Genomic DNA, 7,328 nt, shown 5'->3' with positions numbered 1-7,328 from the left:
AACATATAATAGTTTCCAATACTTTCAACGTGCAGCCTGCAGGTCACACAGCCTAATAAACTGGGACATTGCCCATAGACAGTGGCGTCCCTATGGGGGTACGGGCCGCACCAGGTGACACCATCACAGGGGGTGCAGGAGCAGGATGCCGGCACAGTGACAGCTGCCCCCGCCCCGGTGTAGCGGTAAAATGAGTATCCCCTGAAGCAACTGCGCATGTGCCGGTTTCAGGCCGAATAAGCCGATTGCTGGCTCTGTGCTAAAGTCGGAGATCGGCTTCTTTGGCCTGAAACCAGCACATGCGCAGTTGCTTCAGGGGATACATATCTTCACGGGATACTCATTTTACCGTTACACCGACACTGCTCCTTCCTCTCTGGAGAGGTGACACCACGTGTTACCGCACCTGGTGACACCAACCCTAGGGATGCCTCTGCTCGTAGAAATGATGTAATCAGCCCATTCCAACGCAACTGCTAAAGTTGAAGATTACAGAGTATTACCCATTCCAAATAATACTAGGGTAGTACTACTGTGCTCTCAGAATGGGGCAGCATAGTGACTCAGTGGTGAACATTCTTGCCATGCAGAACTGGGTTCCTGGACTCAAATCCCATCTAGCAGTCTATAGGAATTTGCCACGTTGGCATGGTTTGCTTCCAAAAGCCTGCAGGCAGATTTGTTGGTTTGTGATCAAAACTGTCCATAAGATGCATACATGTGCATGGAACTGTGCTACAATTAGACTGTAAGCTCCTTTGTGGTTGAATCTGATGTCAATGGTTCAATCCCCTCGATAGAGCAAAAAAAACAAAAGACAACAATAACAACCAATAAAGCCTAAGTGCAGCCAAACTAAATGACACAAAAATCAGCACAATGGATAAAACATACATTCATCATAGTTACATAGTGAGTCTGGCTGAAAAAAGACAAAAGTCCATCCAGTTCAACCATTAAAAAAAAAAAGTTATAATCCTACACCCACAGTTGATCCAGAGGAAGGCAAAAAACCCAGCAAAGCACGATCCAATTTGCTCCTGCAGGGAAAAAAATTCCTTCCTGATCCCCCGAGAGGCAATCGGATATTCCCTGGATCAACTTTACCTAAAAATGTTAGTATCCAGTTATATTCTGTGTATCCAAAGAAAGAATCCAGGACTTTCCTACAGCAATCCACTGAGCTGGCCAGAACACATTCTTGAGGGAGTCTATTCCACATTTTCACAGCTCTCACTGTAAAGAAACCTTTCCGTATTCAGAGATTAAATCTCTTTTCCTCCAGACGTAAAGAGTGCCCCCTTGTCCTCTGTGATGACCTCAGGGTGAATAACTCTACACCGAGTTCACTATATGAACCACTGATGTATATATATATATATGGAGATCATATCCCCCCTTATGTATTATACATGTTGATCATATCCCCCCTTATGTATTATACATGGAGATCATATCCCCCCTTATGTATTATACATGGAGATCATATACCCCCCTTATGTATTATACATGGAGATCATATCCCCCTTATGTATTATACATGGAGATCATATCCCCCTTATGTATTATACATGGAGATCATATCCCCCTTATGTATTATACATGGAGATCATATCCCCCTTATGCATTATACATGGAGATCATATCCTCCTTATGTATTATACATGGAGATCATATCCCCCCTTATGTATTATACATGGTGATCATATCCCCCTTATGTATTATACATGGTGATCATATCCCCCCTTATGTATTATACATGGTGATCATATCCCCCCTTATGTATTATACATGGAGATCATATCCCGCCTTATGTATTATACATGGAGATCATATCCCCCTTATGCATTATACAGGTGAAACTCGAAAAATTAGAATATCGTGCAAAAGTTAATTTATTTCAGTAATGCAACTTAAAAGGTGAAACTAATATATGAGATAGACTCATTACATGCAAAGCAAGATAGTTCAAGCCGTGATTTGTCATAATTGTGATGATTATGGCTTACAGCTCATGAAAACCCCAAGTCCACAATCTCAGAAAATTAGAATATTACATGCAATCAATAAAATAAGGATTGTACATAGAACAATATCGGACCTATGAAAAGTATAAGAATACATATGTACTCAGTACAGTAATACCTCCGTTTAAGAATTTAATTCGTTCTGCAGGACTTTTCTTATAGCAAAAAATTCTTAAACTGAAACGCCGTTTCCTAAAGGAATGCATTGAAAGCCAATTAATCTGTTCCGGAGATCAGAAAAAAGTAAACACTAATAAATACCACATGAGTTATTTTATCAAGTCATGTGGCATTTTAGTAGTGACAACCATGTGCTACTATTTCAGCTGTCAAGGGGTTCCCCACTGACAGCTGAATGTAAAAGAATTGCCGGCAATTAAAAAAATAATTTAAAAAACTGCGTGGGGTCCCCCTTCCCATCCATACCAAGCCCTTTGTGTCTGGTATGGATTTTGAGGGGAACTCCCATGCCAAAATTTAAAACAGAGCATGCAGCCTGGCAGGTCAGGAAAGGGGGGGGGGGGGCAAACAATGTTTCTTTTTAGTTTCTTAAAAGTAACAACATTTCCGTTAACTTTGGGGAAAGTGACAGCTAATTCTGTGAGCTATAGTGAAGAAAAAAAAAAAAGAGCCAGCAATTGCATTTAAAAATCAACACTGACATACACTTCGTATTGCGAAAAAAATTCATACAAAATTTGTAAACCGAGGCATTATTTTCAGTGGATTTTCATTTGTAAACCGAAAATTACTTTAACCGAGGCGTTCTTAAACCGAGGTATTACTGTACTTGGTTTGGGCCCCTTTTGCAGCAATTACTGCCTCAATGCGGCATGGCGTGGAAGCTATCAGCCTGTGGCACTGCTGAGGTGTTATGGAAGACCAGGATGCTTCAATAGCGGCCTTCAGCTCTTCTGCATTGTTCGGTCTCATGTCTCTCATCTTTCTCTTGGCAATGCCCCATAGATTCTCTATGGGGTTCAGGTCAGGCGAGTTTGCTGGCCAATCAAGCACAGTAATCCCATGGTCATTGAACCAGGTTTTGGTGCTTTTGTCAGTGTGGGCAGGTGCCAAGTCCTGCTGGAAAATGAAGTCAGCATCCCCATAAAGCTCGTCTGCGGAAGGAAGCATGAAGTGCTCCAAAATCTCCTGGTAGACGGCTGCGTTGACCCTGGACTTAATGAAGCACAGTGGACCAGCACCAGCAGATGACATGGCTCCCAAAATCAACACAGACTGTGGAAACTTCACACTGGACTTCAAGCATCTTGCAGTGTGCGCCTCTCCATTCTTCCTCCATACTCTGGGTCCTTGGTTTCCAAATGAGATGCAGAAAAGAGGACTTTGGACCACTGAGCAACAGACCAGGTCTGTTTTTCTTTAGCTCAGTTAAGACGCTTCTGACGTTGTTTGTTGTTCAGGAGCGGCTTGACAAGAGGAATACGACATTTGAAGCCCATGTCCAGGATCTGTCTGTGTGTGGTGGCTCTTGATGCACTGACTCCAGCCTCAGTCCACTCCTTGTGTTAGTCCCCAACACTGTTGAATGGCCTTTCCCTGACAATCTTCTCCAGGCTGCGGTCATCCCTGCTGCTTGTGCACCTTTTTCTTCCACACTTTTCCCTTCCACATAACTTTCTATTAATGTGCTTTGATACAGCACTTTGGGAACATCCAACTTCTTTTGCAATTACCTTTTGAGGCTTTCCCTCCTTATGGAGGGTGTCAGTGATGGTTTTCTGCACAACTGTCGGGTCAGCAGTCTTTCCCATGATTGTGATTCCTACTGAACCAGACTGAGAGACCATTTAAAGGCTCAGGAACCCTTTGCAGGTGTTATGGCTTAATTAGCTGATTAGAGTGGGACACTTTGAGCGGAGAATATTGCACCTTTTCACAATATTCTAATTTTCTGAGATTGTGGATTTGGGGTTTTCATGAGCTGTAAGCCATAATCATCACAAGTATGACAAATCACGGCTTGAACTATCTTGCTTTGCATGTAATGAGTCTATTTCATATATTAGTTTCACCTTTTAAGTTGCATTACTGAAATAAATGAACTTTTGCACGATATTCTAATTTTTCGAGTTTCACCTGTACATAGAGGTCATATCCCCCTTATGCATTATACATGGAGATCATATCCGTCCTTATGTATTATACATGGAGATCATATCCCCCCCTTATGTATTATACATGGAGATCATATCCCCCTTATGTATTATACATGGAGATCATATCCCCCTTATGTATTATACATGGAGATCATATCCCCCTTATGTATTATACATGGAGATCATATCCCCCTTATGTATTATACATGGAGATCATATCCCCCTTATGTATTATACATGGAGATCATATCCCCCCCTTATGTATTATACATGGTGATCATATCCCCCCTTATGTATTATACATGGAGATCATATCCCCCTTTATGTATTGTACATGGAGATCATATCCCCCCTTATGTATTACGCATGGAGATCATATCCCCCCTTATGTATTACGCATGGTGATCATACCCCCCCCTTATGTATTACACATGGTAATCAAATACCCCCCTTATGTATTACACATGGTGATCATATCGCCCCCCCTTATGTATTACACATGGTGATCATATCGCCCCCCCTTATGTATTATACATGGAGATCATACCCCCCCTTATGTATTATACATGGAGATCATATCCCCCTTATGTATTATACATGGTGATCATATCCCCCCTTATGTATTACGCATGGAGATCATATCCCCCCTTATGTATTACGCATGGAGATCATATCCCCCCTTATGTATTACGCATGGTGATCATACCCCCCCCCTATGTATTACGCATGGAGATCATATCCCCCCTTATGTATTACGCATGGTGATCAAATACCCCCCTTATGTATTATACATGGTGATCATATCCCTCCCCCTTATGCATTATACATGGAGATCATATCCTCCTTATGTATTATACATGGAGATCATATCCCCCCTTATGTATTATACATGGTGATCATATCCCCCCTTATGTATTATACATGGTGATCATATCCCCCTTATGTATTATACATGGTGATCATATCCCCCCTTATGTATTATACATGGTGATCATATCCCCCCTTATGTATTATACATGGTGATCATATCCCCCCTTATGTATTATACATGGAGCTCATATCCCCCGATTGACGATTGATAGGTTCACCCCCTCCAATCACAGACCCTGTTTCACGTATACTACGGCTTCTATAAGGCCCCATTCATACCTGAGCGTAGCACAGGTTTTTTTGTGCGTGATTTGTTCAGACGTTTTCGGACTTTTTGAATTCTGGCATTTTTGTATTAGCCAATAGAGAAAAATTTAATCTGACAATTGTTGCCATGTTTTGCCATTCCAGAAAAACGGTCGTGCAACAAAATATGCTGAAGCTCATGAAAACGTGCAATTTGTGGTTTTCCATATATTTCTATGAGAATGAAAATGCATCAATCTGCCCGAATGGGGATTCAAAAGTGGCTCCAAAGCTTTTTTTGAGCTTCAGGCGAGTGGAGATGTGAACCATCTCCATAGTGCAGTGGTTCTCAACCTTTCTAATGCCGCGACCCCTTAATACAGTTCCTCATGTTGTGGTGACCCCCAACCATAAAATTATTTTCGTTGCTACTTCATAACTGTAATTTTGCAGTGGGAGGAATAGTGCCCCATCATTGGTGTCAGTGGGAGGAATAGTGCCCCATCATTGGTGTCAGTGGGAGGAATAGTGCCCCATCATTGGTGTCAGTGGGAGGAATAGTGCCCCATCATTGGTGTCAGTGGGAGGAATAGTGCCCCATCATTGGTGTCAGTGGGAGGAATAGTGCCCCATCATTGGTGTCAGTGGGGGGAATAGTGCCCCATCATTGGTGTCAGTGGGAGGAATAGTGCCCCATCATTGGTGTCAGTGGGGGGAATAGTGCCCCATCATTGGTGTCAGTGGGGGGAATAGTGCCCCATCATTGGTGTCAGTGGGGGGAATAGTGCCCCATCATTGGTGTCAGTGGGGGGAATAGAGCCCCATCATTGGTGTCAGTGGGGGGAATAGTGCCCCATCATTGGTGTCAGTGGGGGGAATAGTGCCCCATCATTGGTGTCAGTGGGGGGAATAGTGCCCCATCATTGGTGTCAGTGGGAGGAATAGTGCCCCATCATTGATGTCAGTGTGGTGGAGGGGGAAATAGTGCCCCATCTTAGGGGTCAGGGGGGGGAATAGTGCCCCATCGTTGGTGTCGGTGGGAGGAGGAATAGTGCCCCATCATTGGTGTCAGTGGGGGGAGGAATAGTGCCCCATCATTGGTGTCAGTGGGGGGAGGAATAGTGCCCCATCATTGGTGTCAGTGGGGGGAATAGTGCCCCATCATTGGTGTCAGTGGGGGGAATAGTGCCCCATCATTGGTGTCAGTGGGAGGAATAGTGCCCATCATTGATGTCAGTGTGGTGGAGGGGGAAATAGTGCCCCATCTTTGGGGTCAGGGGGGGGAATAGTGCCCCATTCTTGGTGTCAGTGGGGGGAGGAATAGTGCCCCATCGTTGGTGTCAGTGGGGGGGAGGAATAGTGCCCCATCGTTGGTGTCAGTGGGGGGGAGGAATAGTGCCCCATCATTGGTGTCAGTGCGGGGGGGGGGAAATAGTGCCCCATCATTGGTATCAGTGGAGGAATAGTGCCCCATCATTGGTGTCAGTGGGAGAAATAGTGCCCCATTGTTGGTATTAGTCACACAAATGATGGGGCACTATTCCTCCCACTGACACCAATGATACTTACCTTGCTGACCCCTGCTCCAGCCTGGGCTCGCTCTCTCACTTACCTGTCAGCTGTCTTCCTTCTCTGGCCGCTCTCCTCTTCACTTACTCCGGCAGTTCCCTCGATCTTCTTAGATCTACGCGCGCTGCCGCTCGGCTCCTCCTCTCCAAGCTCTACCTCCTCGCCGGTGATTGGCCGCCTGTGTGCCTCTCCTGAGCTACAGTTCCGGTGGCCAATCAGCGGCGAGGAGGCGGAGTTGTTGAGGGATCCCGGAGGTGTGGCCAGGTGACAGGGCAGCGTGTCATCCCGCCCACACATTGACTGAGTCAGAGGAGCGGTGTCTCGGTTCCTAAGACCATCGGAAATATGTGTTTTCCGATGGTCTTAGGCGACCCCTGGGAAATGGTCGTTCGACCCCCAAAGGGGTCGCGACCCCCAGGTTGAGAACCGCTGCCATAGTGGAATATTGATTGTTTTTTCTCCCTGAGTGGTTTGGAGCTTCAAGCTTTGCGCTACAAAA

This window comes from Staurois parvus, unplaced genomic scaffold (assembly GCF_062004578.1).
Source record: "Staurois parvus isolate SC_StPar_1 unplaced genomic scaffold, SC_StPar_1.0 ptg000132l, whole genome shotgun sequence".
NCBI lineage: Eukaryota > Metazoa > Chordata > Amphibia > Anura > Ranidae > Staurois > Staurois parvus.
Note: the sequence above shows the minus strand (reverse complement) of the source record.